General features: G+C 37.7%; 1 protein-coding gene across 1 annotated transcript in view; it reads right to left on the reverse strand.

Moving 5' to 3' along the window:
* Window positions 1-4017: 4017 nt before the first annotated feature.
* Window positions 4018-26585, reverse strand: part of LOC126161538 (uncharacterized) — a 356858-nt gene continuing 334290 nt past the window's right edge. Inside the window, exons 13-15 of the mRNA XM_049917463.1 lie at window positions 14652-14820; window positions 8708-8967; window positions 4018-4153 (exon numbers count right to left, since the gene is read on the reverse strand). The gene's annotated coding sequence lies outside the window, so the exon portion shown is untranslated. The remainder of the gene's footprint in view (window positions 4154-8707; window positions 8968-14651; window positions 14821-26585) is intronic.

The following is a 26585-nucleotide window of genomic DNA, read 5'->3' on the forward strand; positions in this document are numbered from 1 at the left end:
TGACTTCTCTTCAAGACTTCTTTGGCGGATTTTCCTGCTGATTCTTCGGATGACTTTCTTGCAGGCACTTCTACTGAGGCACTCAGTCTCCAGTACTGACTTCCACTTCAGGCTTTGCAGCGTCATGGCGAGTTCACGCTGCCCATGTGATTGCGGATTGAAAGTGATGATGATGTTTGGTTTGTGGGATGCTCAACTGCATGGTCATCAGCGCCTGTACAAATTTCCTTTGCTACATAGTCCATTTTTTTACACAGTCCAATCTAGCCAATGTCATGAATGATGATGATGATGACTATGATGATGAAATGATGCAGACAACACGAACACCCAGTCCCTGGGCAGAGAAAATCCCCAACTCGGCTGGGAATTGGACCCGGGATCCCATGATCCAGAGGCAGCAACTCTAGCCACTAGACCATGAGCTGTGGACCGGGACCGCAGATTGAAAGTGTCAAATCAGTGTCAGGCGAGTTTTGTTCTAAAGTTGCGGAAATCAAGTCACAAATTATGTTGTACTCTATGGCTCGCTCACGACTCAGGTATTCGGGGTTCCTGTATGCATTTTCCATCACCCCACAATGATCGGTGCTATCATCATGTGTGATTCGGAATCATGTGTTAAAATTCGCAATTGGGTACACTCATTTATCATGTATGAAACTGATGTTCACACCACCGATTTAATACAGGATGTACATGAAGTCCAGGAACACTTTCAATTAGTTATTGCACAAGAACTAAACATTGTACAAATGTCATACATATTGCATTTTGAAGGGAAACACTGAAAATGTTTTACAAAAATTTGATATGCGAGCCATGAATGACCAGGCAGACCTCAATATGATAATCCAATTCTTGCCATACCCATCCCAGCATGGAATCGTCAACTGTGGCAGTCGCTTCCCATATTGTCTCCCAGAGTTCTGCTACATCACATGTAGATCTTTAATGTTTCCCCACAGAAAACAGTCACAGGAATTGAGATCTGGTGATCAGGGAGCACATTTCAAGAAACAGCTGTCCACTTCTGTAGCATGGCCAATGCATTGATGCATCAGCTCCGTGTTCAAGTACCCACGAACATCACGATGAAAATGTGGTGGAGCCCCATCCTGCTGAAAGATGAATGGAGAGTCTAGGGTACTGTACAGATCCTGATGCCTAATTTTCTCTAACATCTGTTTGGTTGGCAAAGTTATTATTTTGTTTATAAACCATGTTTTGGTTTGGTTTTTCCCTTTGAATTTTATAACAATAAATGTTGGTCAAAGTGGACCTACCTTCGTTTTCAATACTTCGATGAAGGATGATCTGCATTCTGAGGCAGTCACTTGATATAAATCACAGGCACAGTTTTCTTTTAGTCATGGCCCATTGGTGCCTTGAATTCACAGACTTGGCTCCAATCAGGGTCTTGCATGAAATTGGCAAATCAGAATATATTCCTTCTGGCAGGTAATTCAGCCCATACTCCTTCTGGCAGGTAATCCTCTGACCACATCAGGTAAGTTTCACCTTGCATTAAATTGTGGACTTTCCATCAGTGCTTGATGTTTGGTATTCTCTGATAGAGTCACATAAAATTATGCTTTATTGGACTGCATTTCATCCAGTTTGTTCTTTTTCCATGGTAGGATAGATTGCATCAGTGAGAATTTTGAAACCTCCTGGCAGACTAAAACTGTGTGCTGGGCCAAGACTGAACCCAAGACCTTTGTCCTTCACAGGCAAGTGCTGTACTGACAGAGCAACTCAAGCACGACTCACAACCCATCCTCACAGCTATAATTCTGTCTGTACCTCGTCTCCTACCTTACAAACTTAAAGAAATTCTCCTGCGAATCTTGAAATACTAGCACTTCTGGAAGAAAGTATATTGCGGAGCCATGGCCTAGCTACAGCCTGGGAGATGTTTCCCAAATGAAATTTTCATTCTGCAATGGAATGTACACCAATATGAAACCTCCTGGCAAATTAAAAGTGTGTGCTGGACCAAGACTCTGACTCCGAGAGAGCTAGTGTCCAAGTTTAGCAAGTGACTCCATTTCCTTATCTGACACTAAACACTAGCAGTGGAGTTCACTCTGTGAATCAAGTGTGTTATTTCGTGTTGTCTATCATTTGCGATCACTACGTACCGGAGCTACTCATTTATCTTTAGGTTGTTAGTGTATTTAGTGATTTGCCACCAACAGCATAGATGCACAGTATCGGATTCTTCCACATAAATATGCGCAACATGTTACAGTCTTGTGCATTTGGATTCAACTGTGAGTCTTGTACCAATTATCAATGGCAGCAGAACAACAGTACACAGTTATTTCCTCTTATAGGCTCTATCTTCAGACTCTGATGTTACTGACACAAGGTACCATATCTCATACTGAGACATAGGTCTTTCTCCATCAGCCCAGAGACTTCTTATCTTCATGGAATATTCTACAGGGCATAGTGCAGAGGACTTTGTAGCCTTGTTAACCATCCCTGTGTTTATCCAGTGGAGTATGGAGTGAAGCAGCAAGGCCTGTGAGCCTGCTGTAAGTTACTACATGGCTAATATTAATATACAATGCCCTCTTGGAGGAAAAATATATCTCCAATAAAATAGTGTACGTTTGTTATGACAAAGATGTCCTATCCTTTGCACCTTTTTTCACTGGCCCTCAGTGAGATCGTAGATGAAGATCATTCTAATTTGTTGTTTTGTATCGAACCATTGGCCATAAAGATGTGCTTTTTGGGGAAAAAAACATATCAAGCAATATGCAAGGAGCATTGTTTCAAATTGTATTATGTCCACCAATGGACAAAACTGAGTTTGATACATTTTCGTATATGGTAGTTTCTGAAGTGAACTTTCATGCTGTGAGGTAACACTTAACTAATAGTATTCACTAAATGTGTTGCTGAAAACTATCTGTTGTGTCAAATGGTATTCAGTACTCAGTGACTGTTTCAAATCACATTGTGTTTAATATAACCAGTTATTCTACGTAAAGTTGATTAGTTACTTTGCTCAGTTGCTATGCAGACAACCAGTGTACTTTTCTCAACAGTGTCAACAATGCTACATTGCTATGTGTTCATTTACTTGTGGACTGTGCATGAGGAACATCTTTTTTGATTATGGAGGAAGAAATTGCTGTTAACTCAAGAGGAAGCCGAAAGAGGGTAAAGAGATCCAGACATACCAAGCAACCTAAGACAAGGTAACAAGATATACTGGGATTGTAAATCTCACTACAAAAGTTAGCCTGACACTGCCAAAATTCTAATGAATATTGATATCCTATAATTTAATTCAGTACTAAGTCAACATTCTGCATAAAATTTTACTTAGGCAGTGGTGGCATAGAGTGCAATGCCCAGCCATGAAGTAAATAATTAATGCTGTTCTTGTGTGTACCCTTGTCCGCTCAGTAAATTAGTTATCCCCATAAAACTAACAATTCATAACAAAATGTTTGCATTACTATAAACCTCACATAATTTCCAACATTCAATGGTTGTTGCCAACACACCACTGCCGGTGCAAGTAAAATTTAACACATTCTGGTTTATGACTTATTTGCATACAAAAGATCATTTCCTTTGTTGTATCATGTTCAATAGTATTGCAGTAAATGGTCTGTGGACAAATAAATAAATACCAGTATACTTCCTACTAAAGACCAGACTCAAGTAGGCGGAGTTTTAAACAGAAGTAAACAGGATCAGTACTAAGTACTGCTAAGTTTTTTTGTGACTTAACATTTTTCATATTAATATAATGTTCATACTGCATAATTATAACAGTGAGAAAGTTGGGATAAATGAGATTTATCTGCAACAGAGCACTATGAAAATTATATCCTTTTTCTCTGATATGGCTGTGGGTTTCTTGACACAGATGAAATAGCTGAATACGATTCTCTAAGAACCGACTTCTTCTTTTTGTTATTGATGTGCATTTGGATGCACTGTTTATTATTGAAAGGTCAGTGATATGGATGACAATGGAAAGAATATAAATGTATATTAATTCAGCCATTTATTCTCTCTCAGTACACAGAATACTGACACATCACATCCATTTCTCATGTAGCTTTCATCAGTCTTCATCATGCCTGCTAACCTGGATTGGTGCAGTCTGTGTATCTTTTATTGTCTGGAAAAAAAGTCGTAAGATATTACACATCTAACACAAATGTAACTGGACACTGATATACATAACAATAGAAAATATTTATATAACATGTAGACAAAAATGTGGAAAGGATAGCACTCATCTGCAACTGCTTTATGTATGGTGCTTGGAAACACTTAACAACACACAGAAACTGCTAACTTTTGAGTTACTGTTGTTTTGCTTGTGTAAATACATACTCGCATACAAACAATTATGCAGATACGTAAACAGATCCAGCTGCAGTCAAGGTAACACTGTTGACACCTTTCGAAGGGACTGAGGCTTCTACAAGGATGTTGGGTATCTAGAGAGGGGATTTAGGAACATTGCATTTTATGGGTGGTGAAGTAAGCTTCTGAGATGTGGGAGACATGGGCCATTGGGAGGGATACCACCTGCCAGACAGGTGCATTTTGGTCTGCTTGTGTAGTCCTATATGTTGTGCAGTAGTATACTTACACTAGGAAAAAAGTGGTAACTCAAAAGCTAATGTGTCTGTGATGTTATGTGTTTCATATACACACTAATTGCTCACTTCTCACTAGCCTGCAGTGACTGTAAATGATCTGCTAGTCAATTTGAAACTGGTCATCAATAATAAAAAATTAGTTATCCAGACAATATTTTTCATTCATTATACCAATGGAGACAACAGTTTCCAGAGACATTCCATCAGTTATGAAACTATTTCTTTGTGCCTTGTGTCTATCAGTTGAAGGTGAGTGGTTTTCTCAGTTATGTTTACTGTTTGTATCCTTGAATTTATATCATTTTAATATTTCATGTTTAGTTATGACAAAACATCATTTATTTTGTTTCTTTACAGCAATTAAGTTTTGTATTTATAAAATTATTAGGAGACAGAATGGCAAGTCAATAATTACCTTGAAGAGGTGAAATCCAAATACTACTGATAGAAACAAATAGAAAAGTTGTACCTAGCCACCAGAAGTGCTAGCTCCTTCGGAGAGGAAAAACAGATTGTTTGGGGAAGGATGGAAAGGAAGGGCAGGACACTCAGATCACAGGTTGGAAGGGACTTAGCTGTTGTCAACACCAACATATCACACTCTTGTTGCTAATGAAGCAACAAAAAGTTCTGAAAGCTAACTTTTTTAATTTTTTTAAAATTTGTCTATTAACAGTACTTGGAATTATGCTTCCTGATGGTTGCCATATTGTTCACTCATTCATTCATCCCCCATTTTCCTGATTCCATAAAGGTGAAGAACCTTCATGGATGTGTAATAAGTCAAGGTATACATTCACAAATGACAAGCAAACCTCACAAAAATAGTAGACTACGACCATACTGCTTAATGCCCTGTGTACTGATGCCAGCTAAATTTAATCAAGTAAATCAGAAAGAAAGCTGGTACTCTGATAAAAACTGTTGTCTCTTTATGATTTGGCAGTTTTCTCAAGCAAGTCTTGTGTTGTGCAAGAAGGTGACCTGTAACGGAACCCTTTCCTTATGTTTCACACATAATGACATTAAAAGCACTACTCCAATATCAAATTGATATTTTCACCACAGAAACTACACTGAAGTGCCAAAGAAACTGATGTAGGCATGAGTATTCAAATACAGAGATATGTAAACAGGCATAATATGGCACTGCGGTTAGCAACACCTATATAAGACAACAAATGTCTGGCGCAGTTGCTAGATTGGTTACTGCTGCTAAAATGGCAGGTTATCAACATTTAAGGGTGTCTCATGATTTTAAACATGGCTGCGGCAGCAACTGTTAAAATTCTTCACAATAAAGGATGACAGCCAAAAACAGTTGCAGGATAAAATTTTTTATTAAAATTCTTGACCAAGGTTTCGGTACATATAAATATACCTTCATCAGAAGTAAAACTTCTAAAATTACATCATGCAATGGAGAATAATAAAAACAATTATGCCGACGCCTTTGGCATAATTGTTTTTATTATTCTCCATTGCATGATGTAATTTTAGAAGTTTTACTTCTGATGAAGGTATATTTATATGTACCGAAACCTTGGTCAAGAATTTTAATAAAAAATTTTATCCTGCAACTGTTTTTGGCTGTCATCCTTTATTGTAAAGATTTAAGGGTGTTTGATTGTAGTGTTACAGTCAGTGCATGAGTGATGGGACACAGCTTCTCCAAGGTAGTGATGAAGTGAGTTTTTTCCTGTACAACCATGTTATGAATGTACCACGAATATTAGGAATCTGGTAAAACATCAAATATCTGACGTCGCTGTGGCTGGAGAAAGATCCCGCAAGAAAGGGGCCAACAACAACTGAAGAGAATCAGTCAGCATGACAGAAATGCAACTCTTCCGCAATTTGCTGCAGATTTCAATGCTGGGCCATCAACAAGTGTCAGTGTGCAAACCATTCAACAAAACATCATCGATTATGGGCTTCCAGAGCTGAAGGCCCACTTGTGTACCCTTGCCTGGGTCCATCAGTACCAACATTGTCTGTTTATGAGTGGAAACATGTTGCCTGATCAGACGAGTCTCCTTTTAAATTGTGTTGGGCTGATGGATGTCTACAGGCATGTAGACAACCTTATGAATCCATGGACCCTGCATGTCAGCTCTGTTCACACTGGTAGAGGCTCTGTATAGGGGGAGGTGTCTGCAGCTGGAGTGATATGGATCCCTGATGCATCTAGATACGACTCTGACAGCTGACATGTATGTAAGCATCCTGTCTGATCACCTACATCCATTCATGTTCATTGGGCATTCCAATGGACTTGGACAATTCCAGCAGGACAATGCAACACCCCACAATTCCAGAATTGCTACAGAGTGGTTCCAGGGACACTCTTCCGAGTTTATACACCTCCGCTGGCCACCAAACTCCCCAGATATGAACATATCTGGGATGATGTGCAACGTGCTGTTCAGAATAGATCTCCACCCCGTCATACTCTTACAGGTTTATGGATGACCCAAGTCCATGAAATGCCAAGCTCTGGCACTTCTGTGTGCTTGCAGGGGCTCCACACGATATTAGGCAGGTGTACCAGTTTCTTTGGCTCTTCAGTGTATTTGATAGTTTTAATTTGACTCAAATAAGGGGCAAGCACACATCAGTGTGTTTCCTGTGTTCAATTAAATAAGTTGCTTACAAACACCGAAAGGAAGATATTAAGTTTGGAAGAGAGTGCAGACTAGCAGAAGCAAAAATTTTTTTATTTAGTTTTTCCACAGTGTACAAGCAGCCTTTCTCATGAATATTGTATTTGTACTGCACCATTTGTAAGGGTGAAATACAGTCAATACTTTTCATTTGTATCTCTAGTTATAACATTGACAGTAATGGCTACATCCTCCACATTCATGAGGAAATCCTAATTATGGGCCCATGGAGTTGAAATTGAGCATAACCTGGATAAAAAGTAAGAACAAGGAAAGAATGTGAATTATTTTGAATTGAACAGTCTTCCCTGTAAAACTGCTGTGTAAAAAATCCAAATAAAGTGTACAGAGAGTAACTTTCTCCAGAAATGGAAACCACACTTTAAGCTCTTCATATGTGCAGAATGTTCCAATGCGTTCAGAATCTGTTAATGAGATCAGGAGCAGCCCATATTCAACAAACTACTTCAGACAAAATGTGAGTTGTTGTTTCATACTTGTAGGCTGCAAGAAGGTGGTTAAAAATATTAACCCAATAACATTGCAGGAGATTGTGGAACATAGTTAGTTCAGCAAGCTGTTCTTTATTACAGAAATCAACCTGAATGAATTTACTTAACGTCAACATTTTGATCTGCTATCATACTCAGTATGTATCTTTTTACATTATAATTTTTGTGTTACATGAAGTTAAACTGACTAGGTTTTTTTCATCACAATTTGAAATATTCTGTTTAAGCATTTGATATTTTTTTCAGGCAAAAGTACAGAAAGATAAGGTGACAATACATCTCATTTTTTTTCAGGACAATCATGCATTTTTTTGAAAGTAATACAGGACACTTATTTGTCCCAGAATTAACAATTATGAAAGGATTTATTCTGAATTAGATATTTATTTCACATGAATCAGTATGTTTTATTATTAGTTGTAGTTAAATTCGCAAAACTATGTGACAAAGAAATTGTACTTTTACCAAAGAGTACCCACTTAAATTGTTGGGCACAAGGCACAAAGCTAGTTTATACCAGTTACCAAAGTAATATCAGATTGTAAGGTATGTTGTGTAGTATTATGCTATATTGAATTATTATGTGAATTCTTGTGAAACCTGTGTTGATCTTGGTCATATGTTGTTGAAGAATACAGACATGCTGAAGAAAATTCACAGCACTTCTTCATCATGGAAGATACTAATAAAGTATAAATTAATGTACATTGTGTGACAAGCAAAGAGAAATTTTGTATTTATTACACTTAATTAAGATTCTTTGCAGTATCAGAATTTTTTAAAAGTTCCCTGAATTTGGATCTAGAAAATATGGTCACTTTAAGAAAGAACACCATTAATTTTAAGATAAATCACAATGCAACAGAAACTTGCAAAATATATTTCTTACCTTGTTGTTTCTTGTGGAAACATTTCTGATTTGAACTAAATCACTTAGGAAGTCACTCTGACATCAAGTCCTATTGCCGGAAATTGAGAATAAATTGTCATACTGAAGAAATTTAATTTTGAAAGATTATTTTTTACCATTTTGACCAGAAAATATTCTGGGCATATGTATCAATTTTCCATTATTTCCTCTGAAATAAGTAATCGGAGTGCTATTTGTCCCGACAGTTTCTTCAAGTGACAGTCTGAAAGAACCTGCACCTAGGGAATATAAAAAGTACAATATGAAACATGACAAGACAGGAAATGAATGCGAAACTTAAAATGACATTTCCATAAGAAAAGATGGCAAGGTTAATATGTACCACAAACACAAAACATGTAAAATCTGACAGCAGGAATATGATTAATGATGATGTATAGTGCTGATGCATAATCTTGGAACATACTGACTATAAGACTGGGGGCAAAAACTGAACTGTGATGTCTAATGCACTAAGTTCATAATTTAGCAAACTATTGAGTAGGATTTGACCTATATGCATTTAGTTCCTTATGTTTGCCCAATAACACAGTTATTAAATGGAATCCGGCCCATGAAATAAAAAACAGTACTGTCATTGACTGAATTTTATTATAGTTAGAGTTTACAGGGTAATATCGAAAACACAATCTCCACATGCACTTTTCTATTACTGGTAATATATCACACTTATTACTCCTGGGTAAGCCAACTTCTTGAATGCAATCACTTAACTAATTCCCACTTATAAATCTCTTGGTCCACTGTCCTCAGTTACATGATCTATCTTTTTTTTCTGCTCCAAACTCATTATGATGATCAAAGCATTTTGACACATCTTCTTGGGTTAGTGTCACACTTGATACACCCTTAGCCATTAGCTCACAAGTGCCTAAATAATGCCTGATAATCCATGCTACTTAGGATGTGCAAGAGACATGTGAAAAACTTACAGAAAATATCTACCACATAACTCGCTACCAAACTCAAGGAAGCACAAAGTCAAGGTCATGGTAGTCTGCCCAAAGATACTGTAACATTACACAATACACTAAACAAGAAATGACTGTAAAAAGAGGGAATGAAGATCAGGTTTTATCATCCTGTCAACACAGCTGTAATTAGAACAAGCTCTGACAGATATGGGAAGTGGAAGGAAGTCAACTATATGTGACTTAAACAAACTGTCCTATCATTCATCTTTACCTATTAAAGGAAACTGTGGAGAGTCTGAACATGGATTATTGCCCTGGGATTTGAGCTTTGATACTCCTATGTGTGACTCCAGTACCTTACTATTTTGCCATCTCACACTGTGAAATGACATAAGAATTAAACATTACTCATTTGCATCCCATGGTGAGCTTCACATATGTAGTCTCAGCCAGTGACACAAAGGGCAGTTGGTCCATGGGTGACATGGCTGCCAGATCATGTTGGGAACTAGGGGGTTTGTGTGCAGGTATAGGTTCAGTTATATTCCCCTGAATGACCTTGATGCATGAGCAGCTATGCAAAATGGTGTTGGAGAAATCTGACATGTTCAGTGATGAACAGATGTTGTTCATAGCCTTTTAATTTGAAGTTTTAAATTATGTATAGAGGAGCAGCACATTTTTGTGGCAGCATGAACCTAAAAGGCATGGGGCCCATAAGACAGTACTTACTGGGCATAATGGATAATGCCACACTGCCTCTAAAATAAGTACCAGCATTTAAGTGTAACATATGAGGACATACTGGAAAGTAATGCCTCTGAATATTTTATGTGAAAACTCTTAAAACGTTTTAAATGAAACAAATGTTATTGACATTCTATGTCTCTGTTCTTCATGTCTACATATATTCAGCCCACTGCCACTAGAGGGCTCTGAATTGTAGCATGTAACATGGCAGTGTGAGACATAACTACGTGTATGTCGATGTGTGAAAAACTGTGTACTGTAATCAAGTTTTGAATTTGAAGAGTTAATCCACACAAGGAGCACCATCTACTTGAGCATGACAAGGTCAGACCAGACACAAGCACAGTGACATCTACAACAGTCCAGTGCCTTGGGTTCATTGTCATTCTCCATATAATTCCATCTTCATCCTGTCCTATTTTCCTCTGTTTCTGAAACTTAAAGAACACCTTTGAGGACTTCACTTTCATAGTGATGAGGCGGTGCATGAAAAGGCGAGGTAATATCTCCATTAACAAATTTGATCATTCTACAGTGACAGTATACTCAACTAGTCCCTCATGGGAGAAAAGTGTTTGTTGCTATGGTGACTATGTTGAGAAATAAATAAATGAACCATGGACTTTGCTGTTGGTGGGGAGGCTTGCATGCCTCAGTGATACAGATAGCCGTACCATAGGTGCAACCACAATGGAGGGGTATCTGTTGAGTGGCCAGTCAAACGTGTGGTTCCTGAAGAGGGGCAGTAGTTGCAGGGGCAACAGTCTGGATGATTGACTGGTCTGGCCATGTAACACTAACCATAACGGCCTTGCTGTGCTGGTACTGTGAATGGCTGAAAGCAAGGGGAAACTACAGCCGTAATTTTTCCCGAGGGCATGCAGCTTTACTGTATGGTTAAATGATGATGGCGTCCTCTTGGGTAAAATATTCCAGAGGTAAAATAGTCCCCCATTCAGATCTCCGGGCGGGGTCAACTCAGGAGGACATTATCAGGAGAAAGAAAACTGGCATTCTACGGATCGGAGCGTGGAATGTCAGATCCCTTAATCAGGCAGGTAGGTTAGAAACTTTAAAAAGGGAAATGAATAGGTTAAAGTTAGATATAGTGGGAATTAGTGAAGTTCAGTGGCAGGAGGAACAAGACTACTGGTCAGGTGAATACAGGGTTATGAATACAAAATCAGATAGGGGTAATGTAGGAGTAGGTTTAGTAATGAATAAGAAAATAGGAATGCAGGTAAGCTAGTAAAAACAGCATAGTGAATGCATCATTGTGGCCAAGATAGATACGAAGCCCACACCAACCACAGTAGTACAAGTTTATATGCCAACTAGCTCCACAGATGATGAAGAGATTGATGAAATGTATGATGAGATAAAAGAAATTATTCAGATAGTGAAGGGAGGTGAAAATTTAATATTCATGGGTGACTGGAATTTGATAGTAAAAGGGAGAGAAGGAAACGTAGTAGGGGGGGAAGAAACAGAAGAGGAAGCCGCCTGGCAGAATTTTGCACAGAGCATAACTTAATCAAGATAATCAAGAATCATGAAAGAAGGTTGTATATATGGAAGAAGCCTGGAGATACTAGAAGGTATCAGATGGATTATATAATGGTAAGACAGAGATTCAGGAACCAGGTTTTAAATTGTAAGACATTTTCAAGGGCAGATGTGGACTCTGACCACAATCTATTGGTTATGAACTGTAGATTAAAACTGAAGAAACTGCAAAAAGGTGGGAATTTGAGGAGATGGGACGTGGATAGACTGAAAGAACCAGAGCTTCAGGGAGAGCATTAGGGAACAATTGACAAGAATGGGGGAAAGAAATACAGTAGAAGAAGAATGGGTAGCTTTGAGAGATGAAATAGTGAAGGTAGCAGAGGATCAAGTAGGTAAAAAGACCAGGGCTCTTAGAAATCCTTGGGTAACAGAAGAAATATTGAATTTAATTGATGAAAGGAGAAAAAGTAAAAATGCAGTAAATGAAGCAGGCAAAAAGGAATGCAAACATCTCAAAAATGAGAACAACAGGAAGTGCAAAATGACTAAGCAGGGATGGCTAGAGGACTAATGTAAGGATGCAGAGGCTTATCTCACTAGGGGTAAGATAGATACTGCCTACAGGAAAATTAAAGAGACCTTTGGAGAAAAGAGAACCACTTGTATGAATATCAAGAGCTCAGATGAAAACCCAGTTCTAACCAAAGAAGGGAAATCAGAAAGGTGGAAGGAGTATATTGAGGGTCTATACAAGGGCGATGTTCTTGTGGACAATATTATAGAAATGGAATAGAATGTAGATGAAGATGAAATAGGAGATATGATACTGCGTGAAGAGTTTGACAGAGCACTGAAAGACCTAAGTTGAAACAAGGCTGAGAGAGTAGACAACATTCCATTAGAACTACTGACAGCCTTGGGAGAGCCAGGCCTAACAGAACTCTATCATGTGGTGAGCAAGATGTATGAGACAGGTGAAATACCCTCAGATTTCAAGAAGAATATAATAATTCCAATTCTAAAGAAAGCAGGTGTTGACAGATGTGAAAATTACCAAACTATCAATTTAATAAGCCATGGCTGCAAAATACTAACATGAATTCTTTACAGACAAATGGAAAAACTGGTAGAAGCCGACCACGGGGAAGATCAGTTTGCATTCCGTAGAAATGAGGCAATACTGACCCTACGACTCATCTTAGAAAATAGATTAAGAAAAGGCAAACCTTCGTTTCTAGCATTTGTAGACTTAGTGAAAGCTTTTGACAATGTTGACTGGAAAACTCTCTTTCAAATTCTGAATGTGGCAGGGGTAAAATACAGGGAGGGAAAGGCTATTTACAATTTGTACAGAAACCAGATGGCAGTTGTAGGAGTCGAGGGGCACAAAAGGGAAGCAGTGGTTGGGAAGGGAGTGAGACAGAGTTGTAGCCTATCCCTGTTGCTATTCAATCTGCATATTGAGCAAGCAATATGGGAAACAAAAGAAAAATTCAGAGTTGGAGTTAAAATCCATGGAGAAGAAATAAAAACTTTGAGGTTCACCGATGACATTGTAATTCTGTCATAGACAGCAAAGGACCTGGAAGAGCAGCTGAATGGAATGGACAGTGTCTTGAAAGGAGGACATAAGATGAACATCAACAAAAGCAAAACGAGGATAATGGAATGTAGTCGAATTAAGTCAGGTGATGCTGAGGGAATTAGATTAGGAAATGAGACACTTAAAGTAGTAAAGGTGTTTTGCTATTTGGGGAGCAAAATAACTGATGATGGTCAAAGTAGAGAGGATATAAAATGTAGACCGGCAATGGCAAGGAAAGTGTTTCTGAAGAAGAGAAATTTGTTAACATTGAGTATAGATTTAAGTGTCAGGAAGTCGTTTCTGGAAGTATTTGTATGGAGTGTAGTCATGCATGGAAGTGAAACATGGATGATAAATAGTTTAGACAAGAAGAGAATAGAAGCTTTCGAAATGTGGTGCTACAGAAGAATGCTGAAGATTAGATGGGTAGATCACATAACTAATGAGGAGGTATTGAATAGAATTGGAGAGAAGAGAAATTGTGACACAACTTGACTAGAAGAAGGGATTGGTTGGTAGGGCATATTCTGAGGCATCAATGGATCACCAATTTAGTATTAGAGGGCAGCGTGGAGGGTAAAAATCATAGAGGGAGACCAAGAGATGAATACACTAAGCATATTCAGAAGGATGTAGGTTGCAGTAGGTACTGGGAGATGAAGAAGCTTGCACAGGATCGAGTAGCATGGAGAGCTGCATCAAACCAGTCTCTGGACTGAAGACCACAACAACAACAAGAGTAAAGATATAGAATATTAATAATGTTTATTTCATTTCATAAGCTTAAAAGGCTTTAACATAACAAATTTGGAGACAGTAATTTTCAGCACATCCCCATACATATCTTTTGCAAAAGGGGAGAGGTGTTCTGCAACTGGAGAAGATAATGTAATTTAGCACTATAACTTTTGAATTTTTACATAGCAAAAAGTAACTAAAAAAGATTAGGTTCACTTTTTACTGTGTTCCATCTTTAAGGTAAGTAATAATTGTGGAATATCTAATATAAGTCTTCCTTCAAGGAACCTGTCTTCCACTTAATGTCTCCTCTATGTAGTGAATGGAAATTGATCCTGTTTTGTATTGTTATAATTGTATTTAGCATTATTAGTTAACAGTTCATTTGTAATAAATTATGTCTCACCTTAGATATATGTAGCATTTGAGTACTTTGGTTCAAAATTAGTAAATGATTTCCAGATATAAGATTTTCATTTTAGTCAAAGGAAATTCATCCTTTGAGTTAAATGGTCTTCCATGTTATATGATAGATAAATGATGATTTTGATGAGACATTGTGTAATCCATTGAATCTGCAAGTAAAATTAAAGTTTAGACCTGTTTCTTCACTATTTCCACTATTTCAAAGAAAGGAATTTTGTCCCTAATTAAAAAAAAATAAGTTTAATTCATGTGTTGAATGTAACAATATAAAATGTAATGATTACTTGTTATCAGAAATTGAAGTGCTACATTAAACACACACACACACACACACACACACACACACACACACACACACACACACACACACACACCACAGAGTCTAGCAGTTCTTGAGCAATACTGTCATTTTCATTGTCATACTGCCTAACTTCTTCATTAGCCGTAACGTCTATGCCTTGAGAGTCAGACCTACAAATGAACCAGGGAGCAACTCCCAGACAAAAGCTGTGCCCCTAACTTGAGTCCAGATTCATTGATGATATCTTTACAGCCAGGACTTACGGAGAACAACAACTCCTTCACTTTCTACAATAGTGTAACTCCTTTCCCCAACTCAAATTGTTTTGGCTGTTCTCAAAATAAAAAGCCACCTTCCTTGATGTTGGCCTGCATTTCAGTGAAATTTAAAAAGAAAATTTGATCCATGTCAGACCAGCCAATAAGTTAAAATATCTCCACATATAAAAAGGTTGTGGTTACCTTGCTAAGTCGGATTTCAAATTTGACACTATAAGTTAACTGAGAACAATTTATCCAAGGACCCCAGCATGAAAGGCTCCATAGCAACAATATCTGCACTTTGACAGCTGCAACTCCTTCCACATCTATTGTTTCCTTACTTATACACATTCATGGCAAACATATTTACTCTAACGTCAAATCCCTGTACCAGCAGTCTCTCCTTCACTTTCCTGTCCTGCAGCAGTCCCATAGACTGTAACATAACAAGCTGTAACCTCCCCATCCTTTATGTTTTTTACTCCCATCAATAATTAATTTTTCTAAATGTTACTCTGTTTTCAATGCAGTTACCTATGTGGTATGTGACATTCAAATGTTTCAAATGCTTAACTGAGCTCTCTCATACTTTAATTTATTATCGAGATCGTTATTTTGATTTTTCTGATTTCATTAGTGAGTGTAGTTTTCATTAGAGCATTATTAGTTAAAAGATGTGACTAACTGAAGTTACAATAACAATATTTAGTGCAAAAACATTTTGAACTAATTGACAGAATCTGAAGTACTGATCCATTCTTTCAAAACCAGTCACTCCACTCGATGTCTGAGTACATATTTTGATTTACTTGAAACTAATTAACTTGATAGATATTTGCAATTAAAGTTGGGAATGAGCTATATGTACTATTATCTCCTGTGCCATGCTATATGTTAGGTTCCTGAGGTAGCTTTTATACTTGGTCGAATGACACCCTTCATTCAGCCATTAATAACTAACTAAAATGTGTTAAAATTCATATAAAGTATTATAAATTTAAATATGGCTGCCATACTTGTAGTTAGGGTATTCCCAATGTGGATGGGTAAGGTGGTTTTATGTATTTTCATAATTAATTGATCTTTAGCATAATTTACATACCACCTTACTGTCTCAGTATAAAGTTCACTCAGGGGGTGGGGGTGGGTGGGGGTGGGTGGGGGTGGGTGGGGGGGTGGTGGTGGGGGTGGGTGGGGGGTGGGGGGGAACACCCTAGTTATTTTTCAAAACATTATGCGAATTCTAAAATCAGCATATATCTCTATGCTAGTCTTTATAAGACTGACTTCATCCCAGAATCACCAGTCTGCACTGCAACAACACTCAGGTAACACTATGTCAGTTTGCTTGCAATTAGTCTCGGCTCAGGTATAGCAACAGTAACCTTTGAGTGCAGCTAGACCATAAAAAGTCTCGGGTGAGCTAGTAACAGTGTTAACATCTTGTGTTAGAGTGTTAACTTCCTACATGACAAAACAATGTGCATGGAAATCTGTTTCAATATGGTGGCCAATGCAAAAGTATGTTGTGCATCTCCTCGGAAAAATGGAAATATTACCAGTAAAAAGAAAACATCTGCAAATTGTAAGGATGAAATATCCAAACTACACAAACGAGTATCCAGTCTACAGTTTATTATCAGTTCACTACATATGGAAATTACTAAACCTCAAACACCAAAATGAGAATCACCGACAAAGAAAAGTGCGCTGAAAATTCCATCAGAAACATCCCCCTTTCCTGATGAGTGGACTAAAGTGTTCAAGAATGAAGTTTAAAAAGTGTTGCAAGAAGAAAACAGTATTATGAAGATTAAAATAAAGTATCCAGAAGCACTAATAAATCACTGTGAACAAGGTGCAGTGAAAAATACTTATCACATTTCATGTGAAAACTCATGATATCTTAGGCCTCAAACAACTGCTACAAAAGGTGAAAGAGTGCTTATTTTAAGTGACGGTCATGGCAGAATCTGTGAGAAAATTAGTTAAAAAATTCAGTGTGCAAAATATTATGAAACCAGGTGTGCCATTAAGGAAGTTGTCAAACATGTGGACAAATTAACTGATAACTTCTCCGTTAACGATAAATTAATCAGTATTAGTGGCACAAATTACACTGAAAAACCTCTGGAAGAATTTTGGAAGAACATTATAGATTCTGTGTAATAAACAAGGTGAGCCACTAACTATTTCCACCAAGAATAATTCCAAAAGTATGATAGGAACTGAAAAGTTTGTGGGACAAATATTGCATGGGACAAAGGGGATCATAATATGATGTTGGTTTTTTGTTGCTATGTGGGGTCAGGTCAGAGATATGAAGGACAGCTTTGTTTTTTTAAATGGGATGCTATAGTTTAGTACTTATTCTCTGATAGCAGCTATAGAGATGAATCCAGAGATGTGTAGCAGTAAGGTAAACGAAGGTCAAAAAGATTGCATGAACATCCATTTTCAGGTGTTTGAAGTGTGACCATTGATATCAATGCAGTCGTGCAATATTCTTATCATGGATTGAGTGGTATTCGTTATCACATGGGCACTTATCGAAACACATACTCTGACAATTCTCTCTCGCATATCTTCAGGTGTACTTGGAAAGTCTTTATAAACAATGTCTTTTACAAATCCCCACAAGAAAAAATCCAGAGGCATCAAGTCTGGCTAAGAAGCCAGCCACAACACATCTCCTCTGCATCCAATCCAATGATTTGGCAGTTGTCTCTGCAACTCATTTCTAGCCATCAATGAAAAATGTGCCAGACACCCATTGTATTGATACCACTTTCTGTTCCTTGTTCCTAAAGGTATTTCTTCCAGTAACAGACCTAATGTTTCCTGCATGAATGTGGTGTACTTCCTACCATTAAGATGAAATAGGGGCCTATAATTCTGTCCTCCAGAAACCCCCCCTCCCCCCCTTACATTCACCAACCACAGTTTTTGGTGTGCAACTTGCCGCAGCCAACATGTATTTTCAGTTGCCCAATAATGCATGTTATGCAAATTAACATTTCCATGGCACATGAATGTAGCCACTTCAGTAAACAAAATGAAATGCATACATGAAGTTGAGCCCATCAGCAGAATTCAGTGCAATGCATACAATCCATACTTAGCTAATTCTTGGTGGAGACTGATACTGTAAGGACAGTATTTATGGTGATGCAGAACACAAACATGCCAGATTCCCATGTGATATGACATGAACTAACACAAGGATCTTGAACCACAGTGGCAAGAGTACCAATTTCCATTTCCTCGTTAGTAACTTTCCTTTGCTGGATATGTTTCTGATGCGTCAAAGATCCAGTTGTTCTCAATTTATCATAAGCATATTTAAATGTACAACATGTAGGGTGAGTACGTTGTGGATATCTTTCAGTGAATGTCTGTAGCTCTCACTGAATTTCTTTGGCATTCTCCATAAATGAGAAGCATATCAACTTGTTCTTCAGAGGAATACATCATTAACATTTGCTTGATTTGACAATACTAGTCTTACCACTAATATTAGTATTGTATTGTATTGTGAAACCGTTAAATGGTGTTTACATGTCAATGCACGTTAGGTGGGTATGCTGTATTCAGAGAATATTTACTATTTCACAATAAAAAAGAGAGAATTGTCAGTGCATGTGCTTTGATAAGTGTTGAGGTGATAAGTGATAAGGAATACCACTAAATCCATGATAAGAAGATTGCAGCATTGTATTGATACCAATGGTCATCACTTTGAACACCTTCTGTAAATGGACATTCATGCTACCTTTTTGACCTTCGTTGATCTTCAAAGACCTTACTGTTACACATTACTGGATTTGTCTCAATAGTTATTATCAGAAAATAAGTACCAAACTATATCATACCATTTAAAAAGAAAGTTGACCTTCATATCTCTGACGCAACCCCACCTAGCAACAAAAGACCAATGTCATATTATGGCCCCTGTTGTCCCATGCAACCTTGTCCCACAAACTTTTCAGCTACTATCATACTTTCAGAGTTATTCTAGGTGGCAATTGTTTGTGACTCAACCTGTATACTTAAATTCATGTGCAAAATGAATGTAATAATTCATCCAATACCGCTTTGACATTACACACAAAGTCTAATGAAAAAAATCAGATCTGTAAATCGTGTTATGTTAGAAAAAAATCAACACTGCCACAGGCATATGTAGGAAGACATTATTTGTGAATTTCGAGATTGAAAATTTCAAGCCATCAAATGCAGCAACAAGGCAGTCGTTAATGGACAGATGGGTGAAAAACGACAGAAAAAACTGGAAATTTGGAACATTTCAACAGAAGAAAGGCAGGAACCCACATATGGTGAACCAACAAGCCATACACCAAACACCATTAATGCCATCCCTGGGAAACATGAGGATTTTTTTCCGCTAAATACTCTAGCTCAAATAGTGAGGTAAGTGGTCAAGCAAGAAATTATTTACTCTCTGTACCTAATTTTAAATTACTCCATCAAAATGTTCACTCACTCTCAAATAAACTAAATGAAATAGAAATAATATTAAATGACCTAAATGATATTTATGTTCTATGCTATATAGAACACTGGCTCAAACAAGATAGGTTAGTGCAAACATATATCCCTCAGTTCAAACTTGCAAGCATGTTCTGTATGAAAATATCAAGTCATGGAGGTACCTGTGTATATGTTAGAGAAAATATTGAATTCAATAGTGTAACTGAATACCATAAACTGTCTGTTGAAGAAGATATAGCACTCTCTATAGCTGAACTACCAAGGAAAAATACAGTTATTATTTGTGTATTAAGATCACCAGATGGAGACAAAAAAGTATTTTACAATCACATGGAGGAACTCTTGGAAGAAATTCACACTCCCAAGAAAAATGTAATTATATGTTGTGACTTTAATATTGATTTCTCAAAATCCAATAAATTCAGAGGTCACATTATAAATCTACTACAATTTTTCAACATCAGTGCAATGGTAACTGAATCAACTAGAGAACCACCAAGCTCTGCACTATTATTGATCAGATCTTGATAAATACATGCAAATATGCCTATAACATACAAATTGTAAACACAAGTTTTAGTGATCACAGTGCTCAAATTCTTGCAATGAATATTTCAGGACACTCATTTCCCAGTAGTATACACCACACTGTAAGGAATTGCAGTACAAAAAGTGTGGAATATTTTTGTTCTCAATGGGTGTTGATGAGATACCAGATGATGTTATCAAAGCTAGTGCAACATTTATTGTAGAACCACTAACAGACATCGTATATTCAACTTTTGAGAGTGATGTGTTTCCAAACAATCTAAAAACTGAAGTAGGAACGCCTTTGCATAATAAGGGTGCAAAAATTGATATTGCTAATTATAGGTCAGTTTCAGTATTTCAGGCTTCAGAAAAATTATGGAAAAAAATGTTCCTCAGACAGCAAATTTTGCCTTCTTAGATGAAGTATTAAAAGCAGTGAGTGATAAATACCATGTATCTGGGATATTTCTGGATCTAAGTAAAGCCTTTGATATTATTGATCATGACATTTCCTTGTGTAAATTAAGTAATTATGGAATTAGAGGCCTGTCTGAAAGGTGGCTCCAGTCGTACCTCAGTAATCATCAGCAGATTACAGAAATAAAGCACAAAGATAGTGAAACACAAAAAATTTCTGGTTTTTACAGTGATAAGGTGAAAATCAAGTATGGAGTCCCACAAGGGTCAGTTTTGGGACCTGTCCTATTTCTGCTGTATATAAATGACTTGGCTAGTAAAATACATGATGGAACCACTGTACTCTTTGCAGATGACACTAATATTCTAATTAAATGACAGAATGAGGAAAATCTGCAGGAGGCTGCAATACCAGTTATGCATACCTGCCACAGTTTGGCAGTTAACTTCCACACCACACAAAACCTCCATCCTTGAAAACCCTGTTTTCACTATTGAAGGAAAAAATGTGTCGAAGGTCAGTCATACAAAATTTCTAGGTATTCATGTTCAGGCAGATCTGAAGTGGGAGGTGCACCTAAACAATTTAAATGTTGTTGTTGTGGTCTTCAGTCCTGAGACTGGTTTGATGCAGCTCTCCATGCTACTCTATCCTGTGCAAGCTTCTTCATCTCCCAGTACCTACTGCAACCTACATCCTTATGAATCTGCTTAGTGTATTCATCTCTTGGTCTCCCCCTACGATTTTTACCCTCCACGCTGCCCTCCAATATTAAATTGGTGATCCCTTGATGCCTCAGAACATGTCCTACCAACCGATCCCTTCTTCTGGTCAAGTTGTGCCACAAACTTCTCTTCTCCCCAATCCTATTCAATACTTCCTCATTAGTTATGTGATCTACCCATCTAATCTTCAGCATTCTTCTGTAGCACCACATTTCGAAAGCTTCTATTCTCTTCTTGTCCAAACTATTTACTGTCCATGTTTCACTTCCATACCTGGCTACACTCCATACAAATACTTTCAGAAATGACTTCCTGACACTTAAATCTATACTCGATGTAAACAAATTTCTCTTCTTTAGAAACACTTTCCTTGCCATTGCCAGTCTACATTTTATATCCTCTCTACTTCGACCATCATCAGTTATTTTACTCCCCAAATAGCAAAACTCCTTTACTACTTTAAGTGTCTCATTTCCTAATCTAATTCCCTCAGCATCACCCGACTTAATTCGACTACATTCCATTATCCTCGTTTTGCTTTTGTTGATGTTCATCTTATATCCTCCTTTCAAGACACTGTCCATTCTGTTCAACTGCTCTTCCAGGTCCTTTGCTGTCTCTGACAGAATTACAATGTCATCGGCAAACCTCAAGGTTTTTATTTCTTCTCCATGGATTTTAATACCTACTCCGAATTTTTCTTTTGTTTCCTTCACTGCTTGCTCAATATACAAATTGAATAACATCAGGGAGAGGCTACAACCCTGTCTCACTCCCTTCCCAACCACTGCTTCCCTTTCATGTCCCTCGACTCTTATAACTGCCATCTGGTTTCTGTACAAATTGTAAATAGCCTTCGCTCCCTGTATTTTACCCCTGCCACCTTTAGAATTTGAAAGAGAGTATTCCAGTCAACATTGTCAAAAGCTTTCTCTAAGTCTACAAATGCTAGAAACGTAGGTTTGCCTTTCCTTAATCTTTCTTCTAAGATAAGTCGTAAGGTCAGTATTGCCTCACGTGTTCCAGTATTTCTACGGAATCCAAACTGATCTTCCCCGAGGTCGGCTGCTACTAGTTTTTCGATTCGTCTGTAAAGAATTCGTGTTAGTATTTTGCAGCTGTGGCTTATTAAACTGATTGTTCGGTAATTTTCACATCTGTCAACACCTGCTTTCTTTGGGATTGGAATTATTATATTCTTCTTGAAGTCTGAGGGTATTTCGCCTGTTTCATACATCTTGCTCACCAGATGGTAGACTTTTGTCAGGACTGGCTCTCCCAAGGCCGTCAGTAGTTCCAATGGAATGTTGTCTACTCCGGGGGCCTTGTTTCGACTTAGGTCTTTCAGTGCTCTGTCAAACTCTTCACGCAGTATCGTATCTCCCATTTCATCTTCAACTACATCCTCTTCCATTTCCATAATATTGTCCTCAAGTACATCACCCTTGTATAGACCCTCAATATACTCCTTCCACCTTTCTGCCTTCCCTTCTTTGCTTAGAACTGGGTTGCCATCTGAGCTCTTGATATTCATACAAGTGGTTCTCTTATCTCCAAAGGTCTCTTTAATTTTCCTGTAGGCAGTATCTATCTTACCCCTAGTGAGATAAGCCTCTACATCCTTACATTTGTCCTCTAGCCATCCCTGCTTAGCCATTTTGCACTTCCTGTCGATCTCATTTTTGAGACGTTTGTATTCCTTTTTGCCTGCTTCATTAACTGCATTTTTATATTTTCTCCTTTCATCAATTAAATTCAATATTTCTTCTGTTACCCAAGGATTTCTAAGAGCCCTGGTCTTTTTACCTACTTGATCCTCTGCTGCCTTCACTACTTCATCCCTCAAAGCTACCCATTCTTCTTCTACTGTATTTCTTTCCCCCATTCCTGTCAATTGTTCCCTTATGCTCTCCCTAAAACTCTGTACAACCTCTGGTTCTTTCAGTTTATCCAGGTCCCATCTCATTAAATTCCCACCTTTTTGCAGTTTCTTCAGTTTTAATCTACAGGTCATAACCAATAGATTGTGGTCAGAGTCCACATCTGCCCCTGGAAATGTCTTACAATTTAAAACCTGGTTCCTAAATCTCTGTCTTACCATTATATAATCTATCTGATACCTTTTAGTATCTCCAGGGTTCTTCCATGTATACAACCTTCTATCATGATTCTTAAACCAAGTGTTAGCTATAATTAAGTTGTGCTCTGTGCAAAATTTTACCAGGCGGCTTCCTCTTTCATTTCTTAGCCCCAAACCATATTCACCTACTACGTTTCCTTCTCTCCCTTTTCCTACACTTGGATTCCAGTCACCCATGACTATTAAACTTTCGTCTCCCTTCACTATCTGAATAATTTCTTTTATATCATCATACATTTCTTCAATTTCTTCATCATCTGCAGAGCTAGTTGGCATATAAACTTGTACTACTGTAGTAGGCGTGGGCTTTGTGTCTATCTTGGCCACAATAATGTGTTCACTATCCTGTTTGTAGTAGCTTACCAGCATTTCTATTTTCCTATTCATTATTAAACCTACTCCTGCATTACCCCTATTTGACTTTGTGTTTATAACCCTGTAGTCACCTGACCAGAAGTCTTGTTCCTCCTGCCACCGAACTTCACTAATTCCCACTATATCTAACTTTAACCTATCCATTTCCCTTTTTAAATTTTCTAACCTACCTGCCCTATTAAGGGATCTGACATTCCACGCTCCGATCCGTAGGATGCCAGTTTTCTTTCTTCTGATAATGACATCCTCTTGAGTAGTCCCCGCCTGGAGATCCGAATGGGGGACTATTTTACCTCCGGAATATTTTACCCAAGAGGACGCCATCATCATTTAATCATACAGTAAAGCTGCATGCCCTCGGGAAAAATTATGGCCGTAGTTTCCCCTTGCTTTCAGCCATTCGCAGTACCAGCACAGCAATGCCGTTTTGGTTATTGTTACAAGGCCAGATCAGTCAATCATCCAGACTGTTGCCCTTGCAACTACTGAAAAGGCTGGTGCCCCTCTTCAGGAACCACACGTTTGTCTGGCCTCTCAACAGATACCCCTCCGTTGTGGTTGTACCTATGGTACGGCCATCTGTATCGCTGAGGCACGCAAGCCTCCCCACCAACGGCAAGGTCCATGGTTCATGGGGGGGACAATTTAAATAAGGGACTGTATTCACTAGCATTTGCTGGTAGGATCCTCACACAGAATGCGGGCTGCTCATCAGTGTTGACAATGTGCCATTGTAGTATACAGTCACTACTTATGTATGAAATAAATTTTTGGGGGAATTCCACAAATTCTACAAAAACATTTAAAATACAGAAAAATACTATCAGGGTGAGAAAAAAGCTAAATGCAGTGATTCCTGGAGATCCCTATTTAAAACTCTCAAAATATTGCCGGTGCCTTGCTTGTATATATACGAAATAGTAATTTTCACAAAAGGGAGCACCTTAAAAAAGGAAAATCTCTTCAGACACAACTGTGATATACACACATATGAAACTAGGTAGAAGATGAACTCACACGTGAACACAGCAAAAACAAACTTATGCAAAAGAGGAGTGCATCTTACTGGAGCTGTGTTATATAACCATTTGCCTTCTTACCTAAAATGCGTACCAACATTAAATGCATTTAAAATAAAGTTAAAACAGTTCTTGCATTCTTTGCCTGAATTTATGGAACATCTTAATAAGTAAACCTCATTTACCGAATTTTACTAATTGTCAATTCATAATATGGTTTATGTTGTGCTTATCATGTCATCTCACTTAATAACTGCTATTATCAGATTTAGAAACAATGTAGTACACCAACCTACATATTATGCATTTTGATTACATCAACAATGTGGTAAAAATGACTACTGTATTGTAAATTAACTGGGTTTACCACTGTCCTATGTCACATGTACAAATAATGTGCCGAAATGATTCTTGAACAAATAAATAAATTGTCCCTTGTATTATCATCCCACTGTGCCATATCATTATATTCATTGAATATTGTACCACTTCACTGAGATAATGTTATAAACGCTATGTTTGGATTCAGAAGTCTGAGGTACCTACCTGCATATGACATGCAAATGTGAAACTGAGCATTGCATAACTTGCTGTGGTAATAAATGTGGGAATAGCCACATAACTGTAACAGCTGTGGTGTGTAGTTCTTTTCCATTATCCTAGAAAACAGTTTTCAGATGTTCCAGTGAGACATCGAGCTGTGAGTTATAAGACTAAAAAGACAATACAAGTAGGGAACTGTCTCAAGATTTTGTCAACCAACAAATCTCCCATGCAGTCTCTTATTCCAAAAAAAGTTAGTAGCATCCTTTCTGTTTCCTATTTCCACTCAAGCCTAGGATGTGTCATTAGATTTCTCTACCCACGTTATGACTTTTTCAAGTCAAGTCACTCACTATCACCTGCTATTAACCTGTGCAATATCTTTGTCAAACTCTATTACATTCCCAGACCATTTTCCCAACCCCATGATTTTACCCATTCCTGGTGTAATACCTGCCCTATGTACTCACACTTACCCACTACCACTAACTTCAGCATGGTGAAAGTTGAATTGTACAATATTTAATTCATAACAATACTTGATTCTAATATTGTTGTTTACCATTTCTATGGTTTTATGAATAAGGAAGAGCCCCCCCGCCCGCAAAAAAAAAAAAAAAAAAAAAAAAAAATGCCTTAGTAGACATAAAAGGGGTAGTAATAAAATCTAAATTGTTACCTTAAAAATATGGAGGTATATAATTATTTTGTTTGTTTGTTTGTGGTGCAGCCCATTCTGTGACTACCCCTCATGTGTGAATTGTCCACCTTACTGATTTCCAAAATACCCAAGTAAGGAGCATGCTATACAGCAAGAGTCTGGAAAGTTTGCTGTACTACGTGTGGCACTGTGATCCTCTCACCTGACACTAGTTGTCAGGAACTCCAGAAATGAGTACACTCTCTCCACAATAATTTTTTAATCTCATTACCCTCCTGGACTTAGCTTCCATTAGCCTACTCCCCACTTTCCTGTATGATTTTTGTTAAAATGCTACCTTATTATTTACTCATTTATTGTCTCCCTCCAAATGGGAAGCACTCCTTCTTTCTCACTTTTCCTTTCTTCCATTCCTTTAATTTTCTCTTC

Source organism: Schistocerca cancellata, chromosome 2, assembly GCF_023864275.1.
Source record: "Schistocerca cancellata isolate TAMUIC-IGC-003103 chromosome 2, iqSchCanc2.1, whole genome shotgun sequence".
NCBI classification, from domain to species: Eukaryota; Metazoa; Arthropoda; class Insecta; order Orthoptera; family Acrididae; genus Schistocerca; species Schistocerca cancellata.